This window comes from Mus caroli, chromosome 9 (assembly GCF_900094665.2).
Source record: "Mus caroli chromosome 9, CAROLI_EIJ_v1.1, whole genome shotgun sequence".
NCBI classification, from domain to species: domain Eukaryota; kingdom Metazoa; phylum Chordata; class Mammalia; order Rodentia; family Muridae; genus Mus; species Mus caroli.
In genome coordinates this window covers 17,610,446-17,626,517 of record NC_034578.1, presented here as the reverse complement: position 1 = coordinate 17,626,517, position 16,072 = coordinate 17,610,446, and the positions used below count along the sequence as shown (strand labels likewise).

Sequence of the window (16,072 nt, the reverse complement as noted above, 5' to 3'; positions counted from 1 at the left end):
AAAAAAAAAAAAAAACAAGGGCTGGAGAGATGGCTCAGTGGTTAAGAGCACTGACTGCTCTTTAGAAGGTCCTGAGTTCAAATCCCAGCAACCACATGGTGGCTCACAACTATCCGAAATGGGTCTGAAGACAGCTACAGTGTACTTAGATATAATAATAAATAAATCTTAAAAAAATAAAAAATAAATAAAAATAAAACACAAGTGACCCTAAGGGCTTGGCTAATGCAAGAGTTTAATCCCAGTACTCAAGAGGGCAGAGGCGGCCAATCTGTGTGAATTTGAGGGCAGCTGGTAACAGAGTTCCAGGACAGCCAGGACTATACAGTGAGAACAGAAGGGGGCCGGGAGAGTCAAAACACACCCAAAACTTCTTAATGAATTAATACACATGCAGGCCAAGGAGAAATGTCCCCATATTTACTGCTCATTCCCCTACCAGACATGCAACACAAAGTAAAGGATTCAACTATTTGCTGGACCAGTCAAGAACAGTGATGGCTGAACATTATCCCAGCACTTGGGAGGTGGAGGCAGCAAAGTGAGGATGAGGCCAGCCTGGTCTACATGAGGAGCTGGAGGTCAGTCTTGGTTATAAGATTCTGTCTTCAAAATCAGAATGATGATGATGTAGGAACTATTTGCCTAGTTCTTCCCAATCCTAACAGCGAAAGTAACTCCCTTGTACAAAGGAGGAAACCAAGAGGTTTGGCGAGATTAGCGATTTCGCCTAAGGCCACACAGCAAGCTGACAGCAGCCGGCGCTGGGCATCAAACTAAAAGGCTGTCTGTCAATTCAAACAAAAAACTTGTTTCTAGTTCCTGAGGAGTCACTGGAGGTAAAAGGGATCAAGCAGATGCCTTCGGACCCGCACATACCACTTGACTTCGGTGTTTTAAAATAAAAAACCCTATCTTAAAAACTGGGAAGGGCCAAGGGACTCAAAAGAAAAACAATGCCGCCAAAAGCAAACGTCCCCAGGCATCTTTCACTTTTTAGGTAAACATTTTGAAGCCATGGAAGAAATTCTTTACTTTTCCTTCAAAATCTGCAATAATGAAATTTATCAAAAAAAAAATAATAATAATAAACACGAAAAAAGTAAGGTCCGGAGACCGAAGAGGGCTCATGACTGTGTCCAAGCTACACTGGGCATCAATAACTGAGGTAAAAATGTTGCTCCCGACGCCCGACCACAGGGCAATGGGATCCCACCCGTTACAAACGAGGCCAGAAAAGCCCATGACACCTAGCCACTGTTCAAAGTTGGGGTCCACAGAAATTAAAGTGGGGGATCTGGATCTCTGGAACGCCAAAGGAAAGGAGCTTTGTCCAAGACCCCACGAGAACGCGCGCGCGGCCTTCACGCGGCCCAGAGCCACCCGCCTCGCCGGCCACAGTCAGGAAGCCGCCGCGGTCTCGCTGCACTGCGGCCTGAGACGCGCGCGCAGGGCTTCTTGACCCTCAGGCGCCGCCGTACCGCGACCCCGCTTTGGTCGCCCAGCTGCCCCCTCCCCCTCCCGGCGCCTCGGCTTCATTCAAACCGTCTTGCCCAAGCCCCGGGAGCCTGGTTCCGCCCGGGAGCCTCCATTCCTTACCTGGAGGTACCGGCGCCGTAACCTTCCTGGCGCCGCCCCCAACCCTCCACGAGGGGTCGGGGACAGAGTGGGCGTCTCGCTTCTCCTCAGGAAACAAAGAAGCCGTCGCCGCCGCTGCCAAGCGAGTAGAAAGCCTCGCGCGCGCGCCCGCTGGGCTTCGCCAGGCCGCCCCCCCCACCGCACGCGCCCGCCGCGCGCCCCCGCCTCCCTGCCTACCCGCTCCACTTGCCCTGCTTCCGCTGCCCGGCGGGCCTCGTGCGCGCGCCAGCCCACCCTTCCGCTCTCTGCGCGCATGCTCAGCCATTCGCTGTGCGCACGCGTACCAGTCCTTTGAGGGCGCGAGGAGGTGGGCGGGCACTGAGGCTGCACAAGATCCTGGTGCACCGCCCCTGGGGGGGGGCTCGGGGCGGCTCTGCGCAAGCGCACACCTACCTCCCAGGCACGAAACTGGGCCCCTAGCCGGGAGGCATGCGCAGTGGGGGTGGCACTGCGGCGACGCTTAAAGGTTGGGGGAGGGGGTGGGTGGTCCAGATGGGAGGTAGTGACGATGAAATGAAAGTCCTCAGGCTCGGAGCAGTTGGAGCACCCAGGGAGGAAAGAGAAGCAGAGATGGCCAGGCTATCCCAGGACCGGCAGAACCCACGCGGTGCTAAGGGCAGGCCCGGGAAACGCTTTGATCCTGGTTCTGGCGGGGCCCTGCCTGCTCTGCAAGGCTCTGCCCTGGCCACATTTCTTGCAGAACCTGCTGAGGCCCAGTAATTAGCTTTACAAATATTTATTGAGCTGCTATCGGCTACTCGCTGCCCTCTGGTACAGTCTCTGGGGAAGCAGCCGGATGAATAAGTAAAATGCAGAGTGTGAGGTAGAAACAGCCATGGTCACAATTTAACTTATGATTTCCAAGAAAGCCATTAGCCTTGGAGCGTAGAACTCTGTCCAAATCTGTAATTCATGCCTCTGGTTGAGTTTTTAAAATATTTGGCAGTGTTCGGGAGGCAGAGGCAGGTGGATCTCTTTAGTTTGTTGCCAAGGTGTTACTTGTTTTTGTTGGGTGTCTAGTTTTTTAAGACGGGTTTTCTTTGTGTAGCCCTGGCTGTCCTGGCACTTGCTCTAGACTAAGCTGGCCTCGAACTCAAACATCTTCCTTCCTGAGTGCTGCATGCATGTACCAATCCAGCTTGGTCTTCTACATAGCGAGGTTCCAGGGCAGCCGTGGATACAAAGTGAGACCTTCTCTAAGTAAACAAACAAAAAGGGGCGTTTTCTGCCACAAAGAAGAACAAAGAATGTTTCAGGCCATTAAATCACTGGCCTGCTACTGCCTCTTAAACGCTAGGGTTACAGACCCAAGATACCAAGACTGGCAAACTCATGGTATTTTCGCTTGGTTGTTTTGTTTTGTTTTTGTTTTTCGATGACAGAGTTTCTTTGTGTAACTCTGGCTGACCTGGAACTGGATCCTGAGACCAGGGTGACCTCGAACTGACATCTACCTGCCTCTGCTTCCCTGCACCCCTCCCCCCCAGCTCAGTTCTGGTTTTCAGGTTTATTTTCAGCCCGAGTTTAGTGGCATTTGTCCTTAATCTCACCAAGCTGATCTTTGTGGCTAACTTTATCCACATAGTGAGTTCCAGGCCAGCCAAGGTTACGTAATGAGATTTTCCAAAAAAACTGTTTTGGTGACTGGATAGGTGGCTCACCAGTTAAGAGCACTTGCCCTTGCAGAGGACCTCCATTCCGTTCCCAACACCTCTTGGGGGCTACCTATGCAGCCAGAACTGCTTCCAACTCAGGAGCCTCTCCTGAGTACTAGGAATACTTAGAATTTTCTCTCTCTCTTTTTTTTTAATGTCTCCAGAGTGCCGTAATTAAAGGCATGTGCTACCACTACCAGCCATAATAGATTTTTAATTTTTTTTATATATTTTTACATTTTTTTTACAAGGTTTCTCTGTGTAGCCACGGCTGTCCTGAAACTCACTCTGTAGACCAACCTGGCCTCGAATTGGGAAATCCACCTGCCTCTGCCTCCCAAGTGCTGGGATTAAAGGCGTGCACCACCACTGCACAGCTGTTTTTGTTTTTCAAGACAGGGTTTCTATGTGTAACCCTTCAGTAGGCTGGCCTCAAATTTGGAGATTTGCTTGCTGTTGCCTTCTGACTGCTGGGACTAAAGGTGTGCACCATCACCACCTGGCTAGATTTCTTTTTACGTATCATCTATGGGCTAGGAGGGTGAGAGTATAATTCTTGCTTGTAGTGGGTGACTGGCATGCATGAAACCCTGGGTTTCAGAGTGAATTTGAGGCCATCTGGCTATATGAGACTGCTTCACATGGTAAGAAAAGGGGAAAGTGCCAGGCAGTGGTGGCGCATGCTTTTAATCCCAGCACTTGGAAGGCAGAGACAGGCAGATTTCTCAGTTCGAGGCCAGCCTGGTCTACAGAGTGAGTTTCAGGACAGCCAGGGCTACACAGAGAAACCCTGTCTCGAAAAACAAAACAACAAAAACAAAAAAAAAAAAAAGGAAGAAAGAAAGAAAGAGAAAAAGAAAAGAGAGAAAAATGGGTGGTGGGGGGGTGGTGATAAACAGAGACCAGGCTGCCTGTCTATTGAGTGGGCAACTCTGCCAAACACTCAACCTGCATCAACAAATTGGGTCTTTTCCATTCTAGATAGGTACATACCAGGAAAATCATGAACAAGAGTCCAAATATATACAAAAGCTGGACCAGGTATAAGCCAGACTTCAGTGTTAACACACAAGAATGCTGGATCCAACATTGTCTTGTGTTCTCCATCTGTAAAACAGAAGCAGTAACTTTTACTAGGAACCCTCAGGACCAAGCCAGCTGACAGCTTTCTAAACCTTATTGTTTATTTGTTTGTTTTTTGAGACAGGGTTTCTCTGTATAGCCCTGGCAGTCCTGGAACTCACTTTGTAGACCAGGCTGGCCTTGAACTCAGAAATCCACCTACCTCTGCCTTCTAAGTGCTGGAACTAAAGGTGTGCACCACCACAGCCAGGCTTAAACCTTATTGTTAAGGAAGTAGACAAATGGGGTCTGGACCTCTTCATTGTCCTGGTTAGTTTTGTCAACTTGAAACAAGCTTGAGTCACCATGGAAAAGGGAATCTCAGTTGACAAACTGCCTCTATTAGACTCTACTGTGGTCATGTATATAAATGACTGCCTTGACTAATGATCGATGTGGACCACCCACTGTGGGTGGCACAATCCCTATGCAGATGGGCCTCAGCTGTGTAAGGAAGCTAGCTGAGAATGAGCCAGTGAGCAAAGCAGTAAGCAGCATTTCTCCATGGTTTCTGCTTCTAGGTTCCTGAACTGACTTCATTCAATGATGGAAGTATAAGCTGAAATAAAATCTTTCCTCCCCAAGTTGCTTTTGGTCTATCACAGCTACAGAAAAGTAATAAAAGTTTCCTTCTTCACTCAAATTTTTAATTTTTTGGTTCTATTTATCTACTTATTGAGAAAGGGTTTTTCTGTGTAGCCTCACTGTCCTGTAGACCCCACTGTCCTGGAACTCACAGAGATTCACCTGGCTCTGCCTCCCTTGCTGGGATCAAAGACATGTGCCACCACTTCCAAGGTAAATTGTTTTTGTTTTTGTTTTTTCAGTTTTTTTTTTTCTATTAACAGCATACACTGTTACTCTCCCAGCACTTGAGAGGCAGGCAGATATTTGTGAGTTTGACTATGTGTGTGCATAGGTATGTGCACATGAATGCAGGTGCCCACATAGGCAAGAAAACTGCAGTTCCTACTGCAGCTGGAATTATAGACAATAACTGTCGGTCACCTGATGTGGTCGCTGGGAATTGAACCCTGGTTCTTTGCAAGAGCAGCGAGTTTTGGGGTTTTGTTTGGTTTTTTGTTATTGCCTGTTTTGGGTGGGAAGTTGTTGTTTGTATTTTTTCAAGGCAGGGTTTCTTTGCATAGCCCTGGCTGTCCTGGAACTCGCTCATTAGACAAGTCTGGCCTCACTCTGAAAACCAGGCTGGCCTGGAACTCAGAGCTCCACCTGCCTCTGCCTCCCAAGTACTGGAACTAAAGGCATTCGTCACCACATTGCCTGGGGGTTTTAGAGACAGGATCTCATTATGCAGTCCTGGCTGTCCTAGAGCTGTCCATGTAGACCTAGCCTCAATCTCAGAGATCATCAGCCTTCATCTGCTCCCAACTGCTGGGATTAGAGGCATGCACCTCTACTGCCTGGCTCACCTTGAAAAATTTTTTAAAAGATTTATGTGTATGAGTACAGTGTAGGTGTACTCAGATGGTTGTGAGCCATTATGGGAATTGAACTCAGGACCTCCACTCGCTCCGGTCCAAAGATTTACTTATTATTATATGTAAGTACACTGTAGCTGTCTTCAGACACACCGGAAGAGGAAGTCAGATCTCATTAGGAATGGTTGTGAGCCACCTTATGGTTGCTGTGTTTTGAACTCAGGACCTTTGGAAGAGCAGTTAGTGCTCTTAAGCACTGAGCCATCTCTCCAGCCCTGAAAATTTTTAAAAATACTTTTTATTACATTTATATGTGCATGTGTGCACGCGTGTACATGCACACATGCATGTATGAGAGGGCCATGATGCTCATATTGAGCTCGGAGAAATTTGCAGAAGCCAGTTTCCCCTACCCTGTGAGTCCCAAGTTGTCAGGGTTGGCAGCAAGTGCCTTTATCTGCTGAACCATATTAACTTTGAAGATAGTGTCTGAAGTAGCCCAGGTCCAGCTGGAATTCCTTTTTTTTTTTTTTTTTTTTCAAGACAGGGTTTCTCTGTATAGCCCTGGCTGTCCTGGAACTCACTTTGTAGACCAGGCTGGCCTCGAACTCAGAAATATGCCTGCCTCTGCCTCCGGAGTGCTGGGATTAAAGGCGTGTGCCACCATGCCTGGCTCGAGCTGGAGCTGAGGATGGCCTTGACCTCCTGATCCTCTTGCTCAAATTCTGAAGTGCTAGGATGACAGGTATGAGCCACCATGCCTCACTGAGGTTACCTTATGACCGTCCCATTATGCTACTACCCACTTATTGGCTGGCCATAGCTAGAATGATCTATCAACCAGTACAGGGGTTTGTTCCTGGTTGAATTTAGAGAAAAGCTTCTCACTATCTTTAGGCTGAACTCAAACTCATGACCCTGTCTCAGCCTCCTGCAGGCTGGGATTACACTGTCCAGTCATACCACTACCAGATGGAAACTTATGGATTCCCACGCCCATGGTAAGCAGACCCTGGAATGTGAGCCAGGTGTCATGGAACCTGCCAGCAATACCGTCTACCCTTATTCTCTCTCTGGTCTCTTCTGCCTTTCCATGTAAATTCTCTGTCCTTTCTTCCCATAGCCTCATCTGCTTTGGGGAGGAAAAAGACCGTTCAGCATAGTGAAGATCAGGGGATAGTTTAGGGGAGTCCACGTTTTCCTTCTGCTGGACCTCACCATCTGGGAATCCAAATTAGGCCACTAGGCTTGGGGTGGTGGCAAGCATCTTCATCCACTGGGCCTTTTGCCCGCACCCATTTTTTGTTTGTTGGTTTGAGATGGAGTCTTGTATAGCCCAGAATGGCACTGAATAATTAGCCAGAAATGGCCGTCAACTTCCGAACTCTTAAGTGCTGAGATTATAGATACACACCACCAGCCCTAGTTTATTCAGTTCTGAGAATCAAACCCTTAGCTTCCTGCATGCTAGGTCACTGAACCACAGCCTCTGTCACCCAGGTGAAGTACCCAGTATGAAGCCTGGTGGGTAGGGCCTGGGAGACTCACTTAAATAGGTTATGTAACCCTGAGCTAACACAACCTGAAACCATGACTCACCAAAACCACAGACAGGGCTGGAGAGATGGCTCAGTGGTTAAAAGCACTGACTGCTCTTCCAAAAGTCCTGAATTCAATTACCAGCAGCCACAAGGAAACTTCCAATTTGTCTTTTAAATGCTAATACATTTCTTTCTTCTTTTAGTGTGTCTGTATATGTGTGTGAACGAGTGTATGTTTGTGTCCTGCCTATGGTCCTATAGGATCTGATGCCTTGTTCTGGTGTGCAGATTAAGATGCAGACAAAACACCCATATCCAAAATAAATAAATCTTGAGCCAGGCAGTAGTAGTATATGCCTTTATTCCCAGCACTCTGGAGGCAGAGGCAGGGAGATCCCTGAGTTGGAGGCCAGCCTGGTCTACAGAGTGAGTTCCAGGACAGCCAGGGCTACACAGAGAAAACCCTGTCTCAGAAAAACCAACCAAGCAAGCAACCAAACCAAACAACAACAACAAAAGAGTGGAATGGAGGAGGAGGAGCATAGGTGAGGCCCAGCTGGTGACACAGTGAGTTCTAGCGCAGCTGAGCTACACTGGGAGATCTGTCCTGTCAGAAGGGTGACTACAGCCAGGCCTCAGGCATCTGTGACTTTCTGCTGTCTCCTTCCTGTCTCCTTTCTCCCTGCCTCTTGTCCCCAGCCCCCTTCCATTTCACTCACTTTTTCCTTTTTCTTTCTTTTTTTTTTTTCCCTTTGGAGGAAAGTGTGTTGTTGTTGTTGTTGTTTTGATGTGGTTTGTTTAGGCCTTTGAACTAAGATTTCTGTGTAGCCTGGCTGTCCTGGAACTCACTCTGTATACCAGGCTGGCCTCAAACTCAGATTTGTGCTGAGACTAAAGTTGTATGCCACCACCACCCAGCAAGGAGGGCGTTTGGAAACAGAGATTTGCATCATCTGTAAAGCAGACCAAGCTCTGCCTTGACTTCTCACAGGCATAAGCTCCCATGAATAAACAGTTCAGTTATCCATACAGTGGAATATGGTCCATCCTTCCTCAGAAGAGAGGAAATTCTGACATGCCCTATCTTATAATTTTAATATGTCCCACAAAGGCCTGAGATGACCCTCAGTGAAAACATCTGCCTAGCATGTGTGAAGCCCTGGGTTCAAGTCAAAGTACGAACAAAACAGAAATGTCCTCGATAGTCTCTTGTGTTGAATATTTTATCCCCAACTGGTGCAAGTTTTAGGCGATTGTGAAAACTTTGAGGTGGAACCCAGCTGACTGTTGGTGCTGGCTGGTCTCACTTCAAACTGACACATAAACTAAACTTACCTGGAAGGAAGGACTCTTAATCGAGGAATACCTCCATAAGACCCGGCTGTAGGCTCTGCTTCCTGGCCGTGGATACAGGCGATCAGCTGTCTCGGGTTCCTACTGACTTACGTTCCTGCTATGGTGGGCCGTATCCCTGTGAACTTTGCCAAAATGACTGAACCATCACAGAAGAACAACTCCACTCAAGAGGGGCACACTAAACACACGTTTCCAGAGAAAAGCAGTCAGATTGGACAGAAGCAACTGCAACAGATAGGACGGCAGCTAAAGTGCTTAGCATTTCAAAACCCTGGACCTCAGGTGGCAGATTTCAACCCGACACAAGGCAGCAGAAAAGGAAAGCGCAGATGTCGAAGATGAATGAATACTTTTCTATGAAGTACAAGGTGATGAAGAAGTACGACAAAAGCGGCAGGCTGATCTGTAACGACGTGGACCTGTGTGACTGTCTGGAGAAGAACTGCCTGGGATGCAGTTCTTGTGCCCCAAGTCCAACTCCAACAAGTGTGGGCCGGAGTGCCGCTGCAACCGCCGCTGGGTCTATGATGCCATCGTCACCGAGTCTGGCGAGGTCATCAGCACCCTGCCACTTAGTGTTCCTGACTAGGAGANGGTCTTATTCTGTAGCTCAGGCTGGCCTTGAACTTATGGCAATCCTCTTGCCTTAGGTTCCCAAGTTGTATTAATTTAGGTATAGTACATCATGCCTGGCTTCTGTTCCTTATACATGCATGCATGCATGCATACATACATACATACAAACAAACATTCATGAATGTATGTATGGCCATATAGAGAATATATTTTATATATGTACACTTTTAAGGCAAACTTCTTTCTCTTGGATAAGTGTTGGTGCAACAGATGGCTGTAGACCAGTCATTGTATAGACCCTCTCAGGTTCCACAGGCTGCAAGAGTGGACACTCAGTCTTCCTCATTAGCAGCACTCTCAACTCTGCCTTGAAGCTACACCTCTGCCTTCTCAGGGTGTCTGGTTGAGAACACCATAATTTTAAGGTTTGCAGAACTCTGCATCTGAACGCTGTTACCGAGAACATACAACCAAATGTATGTTTTTCTTGGAATGTCATATATTACTAAGAAAAGCCAACTTGTGCCTTTGTACTGTATATCTTTAGTCTTATTTTTTATATTTTGATGTTAAATTTGGTAATTACAGTATTTTTATTACCAAACATTCATATTGTACTAAACTGTATATTAGTTTACTAAATTGAGAAGCAAAGACCTGGCTATAGGCCAGGCAGTGGTGGTACAGGCCTTTAATCCCAGCACTTGGGAGGCAGAGGCAGGCAGATTTCTGAGTTTGAGGCCCGCCTGGTCTACAAAGTAAGTTCCAGGACAGCCAGGGCTACACAGAGAAACCCTGTCTCTAAAAACCAGAAAAACCCCCAAAACCTGGCTGTAGAACATTTTTGTAATTAGTTATTGATGGAGGAAGGCCCATCCCATTGTGGGTGGGGCCATCCCTGGACTGATGGTCCTGGGTTCTATAAGGAAGAAGGGTGAAGCCATGGGGAGCGAGCCAATAAGCAGCATACCATCATGGCCTCTACTTCAGCTACTGCTTTCCAGTTCCTGCGCTGGTTTGAGTTCCTATCCTGACTTCCTCTGATGATGAACTACCATCTGGAACTGTAAGCCAAATAAACCCTTTCTTCTCAACTTGCTTTTGCTCATGGCATTTCCTCAGAGTCATAAAAACTCTAAGACAGCTAGACAGTGGTGGTTGCCTACCTTTAATCCCAGCACTCAGGAGGCAGAGGCAGGTGGATCTGATCTATAGAGTGAGTTCCAGGATATCCAGGACTACACAGAGAAACCTTGTTTTGAGAAATAAAAAGAAATAGAGAAAGAAAGAAGCCCTAAGACACTGTCCAATTTTCCACTGTTATGGATGCAGACCTGAGTCTAGAGAGCACCTACCGAGACTGCCACATTTGATCACTTGATGTCCACAAACAAGGAACTGGATCAAGGACATATGAAAAGTGCCAGCTACAGAGACAGGAGCTGTACAGATGGCTCAGTGTGTAAAAAGACTTGTACAAGCATAAAGGCCCAAGCACCACACAAAGCGCTAGATGTTGCCTGCCACACAGAAGCATGGAACCTCACTACTGTTGGGGACAGATTACAAGATTTCGGGAGCTTACTGGCTACCAGCCTAGATCTAGGCTCAGAGAGACCTTGTTTCAAGAAATAAAGTGGAGTGACAGCAGAAAAACCGATGTCCATACAGTGTCCATACACCACACATAATAACACACACACACCTCAAGGCTCCAGACTCTGGCCCTTTCTCTATCTCCTTACCTCTTTACCTCCCACATCACAGAACTCAGGCCTGATAAAGCATGCTCTATTGCTCCCAGGTCCCACCAGTGGAAGGTACTAATCTTTCTACCTACTGGCTTCTAGCCCATCCTGCTGGCTTTCTCTACTCCTGTTGGTGATTTATTGGATGTTATTAATGTTGTTGCTGTTATTTTGATACTGTGTTTATGTAGACCTGGCTAGCTTAAAACTATTTAGACCACATTGGCCCCAAACTCACAGTGATCCACCTGCCTCTGCTTCCTGAGTGCTGAGATTAAAAGTGTACATCACCACATACCCAGCCTTTTTCTAGGTGAAATATAAGGACAGACCTGGTCTTTCCCAGGACAAAACACCAATGACAGACCACAGCATAGTTTGGCTGAAGTCCCAGTTGGGAAATCAAATTGATTGGACTCATAGTGTAGGTGAAGAGTTACTTAAAGGAATGTGAGTGACTCCCCAACAGTCCCATCAGGGATGACAACCACTTCATAACTGCATAGACAGAGCCTTTCTCAGCTACCTCCCGCAGTCTGTATCTCCCAGCACCTTCCCAGACTGGGAACTCCTATGTAGCCGGGACAGAATTACATACTGCTAGCTGGGAGGTCCAGGGAACGAGAGAGTGGGTGAGATCTCATGGGAGGAACCAATGACTCTCCTCAGCACTGCATGTGGGAGCAAAGGAAAGTGGGTTGTAAGCAGTCACAGCTGCTGTGGCTTCCTCCATCTCTTCTCTCCTGATTCTCCTCTTCCTCCTTCTTCTTCCCCTCCTTCCTCTTTTCCTCCTCCTCCTCTTCTTCCCCCCTTAGCTGCCCCTCCTCTTTGAGACAGGGTCTCTCTACATAGCCTTGGCTGTCATGGAACCCACTCTGTAGACCAGATTGGCCTAGAGCTCAGAGATCAACCTGCCTCTGCCTCCTAAGTGCTGGGATTAAAGGTGTGTGCCACAACTGCTCCTTTAAAAAATATATATTTATAAAAAGTTTTTCAAAGCTGGGTGGTGGTGGTGCATACATACCTTTAATCTCAGCATTGTGGAGGCAGAGACAGGCAGATCTCTGTGAGTTCAAGGCCACCCTTGTCTACAGACTGAGTTCCAGGACAGCCAGGGCTATTACACAGAGAAACTCTGTCTGAAAATTTTTTTCTTTACTTATTTACTTATTCTTGTTGAGAAAGGTGCACTGTGATTGACAGAGCCTCTTTATGTGGAAGTCAGAGAACAACTTGTCGACAATCCTGACTAGGCAGAAGTTAGTCCTTTCCTTCCACCATGTGGGTCCCAGGAATCGAACTTTGGTCCTCAGGTTTAGATGCAAAAACCCTTACAAGCTGAGTCATTTCACTGCTCCCCTCTTTTTCCTCAGTATGCTGATGTACTGGCTATCTAAGGACAAGAGAGGGCTTGGCCCTTGCCCTCTAATGCTGCCATTGACTGGTCTTCCCTGATTGTATTTGTTCTACACCTTATTTGCATACTCACATGCAACCAATCAGGACCCATTCGGTCTTGATGACAAGGTGCCGAACCTCTGAGCTTTCAGACTTTTTTGTTGTGGATTGGTTCTAATACTATTTGTGTTAATTTGGCTCCCCAAATTACCCAGGAAAGGCACGCCTGCAAGACACTGAAGGTCCCTGGCCCCAGGTGGCTTTGATTGGTGAATAATGTTGCCGGTGGCCAATGGCTGGACAGAGAGATAGAGACTTTAGATTTCCGGGGCAAAGGAACCCCAGGAAGTAAAGGGGTTTTTTAGTACTGCCATGCCAAGGAAGCCGGAGGATCAGGCAAGAGAGCTGCAGAAGACAGAGTGACAATCGTGGAAGAGCTTGAGACCGCTGACTTGGAGGCCTTAGGGAAGGTTCCTGAGTCCCCCTCCCTGTCCAGCCAATTAATGTAAAGATCATCAAAACCATCAATCATTACCTGCCTAGTTGCTGCCCTCAAAAATTATATAAAAGGCTTATGATAGAAAGAGAAGGGGTTGCCTCTCCACTGGGTGCAGGATGAATGACCCCAGCGTGCTGGAAAAATAAACCTCTTGCTTTTGTATTGAACTCTGTTCTCGAGTCTCATTGCGGGTCTCCCGGTAGCTAAGGCTCACTTTGAGTCTTTTTTTTTTTTNCTACAAAGTAAGTTCCAGGACAGCCAGAGCTACACAGAGAAACCCTGTCTCAAAAAAACAACAAAAAAAAGTCCTCTCTCTCTCTCTCTCTGTGTGTGTGTGTGTGTGTGTGTGTCTGTCTGTCTGTCTGTCTGTCTGTGAACCTACAACACTGGGGCAGTAGCAAGAATCATGCACACCCACCAGGGATCTACTACCACTACACATTTCAGATCTGATCTCTGAGCCTGACTACAGATGGGGATTCTCTCCTGCTGGATTAGGGAGTGGCTTGCTCCTTCCTGTCCCTAAACTTGCTAATGGCATCTACAATGGTCCCCGACTCCATATTTAAAGAGATAGCCAGTTTTCCTGTGTCCAAATGTGTGCTTGCCATACCTGCTTCAAGAATGGTGTAGGCAGGCAGGGGAGGGTGAACATATGAGAACTTTATTTTTGTTTTTTTTTGTTTTTTTGTTTTTTTTTTTGGTTTTTCGAGACAGGGTTTCTCTGTATAGCCCTGGCTGTCCTGGAACTCACTTTATAGACCAGGCTGGCCTCCAACTCAGAAATCTGCCTGCCTCTGCCTCCCGAGTGCTGGGACTAAAGGCGTGCGCCACCACGCCCCGGCGAGAACTTTATTTACATAGGAATAACAGTTCACACTGGATAGGGTCAGTGTACAGACATAACAGCCCAGACAAGAAAACAGAAGACCAGAACTTCCTGGTCCGCTGGGGGTGCCAAGCCAGATGGACAACATGTGGTGCAGCTCGGTACTCCAGTAAGCAGTCAGTAGCAACCAAGGGCAGCTCTTCCCATCTCATGGGGCAGGAAAGAGCAAGCCACTCCCCGATCCAGTAGGACTGACTCCCCATGTATGGCCAGGCTCATAGCCTCTGCACCTTGTGATCCTAATAGGTTACATGTGTGTATGGAAATGAGGTGTAAAACAAAAAACCAATCAGTAAAGACCTGACAAATGTGGCATCAAATGACAGGAGCCAAGCCCTCTCTTGGCTTTCTTGGGATTTTTTGTTTTGTTTTTGTTTTGTTTTGTTTTTTAAAGACTTATTTATTATATGTAATATAAAATTACATATAATTTTTTAAAGACTTATTTATTATATGTAAGTACACTGTAGTTGTCTTCAGACACTCCAGAAGGAGGCGCCAAATCTCGTTACGGATGGTTGTGAGCCACCATGTGGTTGCTGGGATTTCAACTCAGGACCTTCAGAAGAGCAGTTGGTGCTTTTAACCACTGAGCCATCTTTCCAGCCCCTCTCTTGGCTTTCTTATCGCAGCGAGTTCTCAGCCTAGAGGATGACAATGCACTGTTTGCAGCTGGGACCTTGAAACAGTTTCTAGTGACCCAGGCATGGAACTCAGGGCTGCAACTGTGACCCCCGCCTGAAGCTCTGCTGCCAGAGCTGTCTCAGCTGGATGGCTACCAGAGACCACTGTTAGGGCTAGCAACTTCCTGCCAAGGCAGAGGACCTGAGTGTGGTCCCTAGGATCCACATGGTAGACAATAACCAATCCTTCCAACCTGCACACATGTGACCACACACATAAATATTGTTGAAATATACCTTCTGCAGGAAAGAGGGGCCCCTGAGGAAGCTCAAAAGACACACCAGAATGAGAAACCAGGAAGGGATGGACTTTTGAAGTTGGACTAAGTACACTGTGCATTACGTCTATGGAGGCCAGCGGGTAGACTACGGTGTTTGAATGAGAACATCCCTCATAGGTTCATGTTTGAATGCTTTGTCCCTGTGTAATGGAACTTTTTGGTGAGGACTAAGAGGTTTGGCCTTGCTGGAGTAGATATCACTGAGAGTAGGCTCTGACTTTTCAAAGGCTCACACCCATGCCATTCTTAGTGGCTCTCAGTTTCTGCTCCAGTGCTGTGCTTGCCTGCTGCCTGTCCTCCACTATGGTGGCCACAGGCTCTACCCTCTGGAACTATGAGCTCATAGTCAATGCTTCCTTTTATAAGTTGCTTGGTCATGGTGTAACAGACACTGGGTAAACCTGACAACCTGAGTTCAGATGCCCAGAACCCAAGTAACCATGGATACAGTAGTACAGTGGGTGTGTACAACACACTGAAAGGGATATGGACGATCAAAGACAGGAAAATTCCTGGAAGTCTGTGTGCCAGTTAGCTTGACTGAGGTAAACATTGAGAGACTCTGTCTAGGGGTGAAGGCATTTGCTGCCAAGCCTGACAACCTGAGTTCAATCCCCAGAACCCACATGATGGAAGGAGACAATACACTTCTCAAGCAGGGCATGGTGGCGCACGCCTTTAATCCCAGCACTCGGGAGGCAGAGGCAGGCAGATTTCTGAGTTTGAGGGCAGCCTGATCTACAGAGTGAGTTCCAGGACAGCCAGGGCTATACAGAGAAACCCTGTCTCGAAAAACAAAAACAACAACAACAAAAAAAAATTTAAGCTGGGCAGTGGTAGCTCTCATGCCTTTAATCCTAGCACTCAAGAGGCAGAAACAGGCGGATCTCTGAGTTTGAAGCTAACCCAGTCTAAACAGTGGGCTCCAGGACAGCCAGGGAAACACAGAGAAACCCTGTTTCAAAAAAAAAAAAAAAAGTTAAAAGAGAGCCTGTCTCAAATAAGGAAGAGAGGACTGACACCAAGGGTATCTTCTGAACTCACACAGATGAACACAGAGAACACAGAGACATACACACAGAGACATTCTCATACACATAGGCACACACATACATACACACATACATACACACATACATACACACATACATACACACATACATACACACATACATACACACATACATGCACACATACATGCACACATACATACACACATACATGCACACATACATGCACACATACAT

The 16,072-nt window shown here is 47.2% G+C and overlaps 1 protein-coding gene and 1 pseudogene across 6 annotated transcripts in view; one reads left to right on the top strand and one right to left on the bottom strand.

The window, feature by feature from the left end:
- Positions 1 to 1,829, bottom strand: part of Smarca4 (SWI/SNF related, matrix associated, actin dependent regulator of chromatin, subfamily a, member 4) — a 91,481-nt gene extending 89,652 nt beyond the window's left edge. For 3 of the 6 annotated variants that reach the window (XM_021172074.2, XM_021172072.2, XM_021172073.2), the window contains exon 1: positions 1,600 to 1,829. The gene's annotated coding sequence lies outside the window, so the exon portion shown is untranslated. The remainder of the gene's footprint in view (positions 1 to 1,599) is intronic. The other 3 variants (XM_029481242.1, XM_029481243.1, XM_021172070.2) reach the window with 2 other exon arrangements.
- A 7,054-nt stretch (positions 1,830 to 8,883) lies between these two features.
- Positions 8,884 to 9,340, top strand: LOC110301055 (annotated as a pseudogene).
- Positions 9,341 to 16,072: the final 6,732 nt, after the last annotated feature.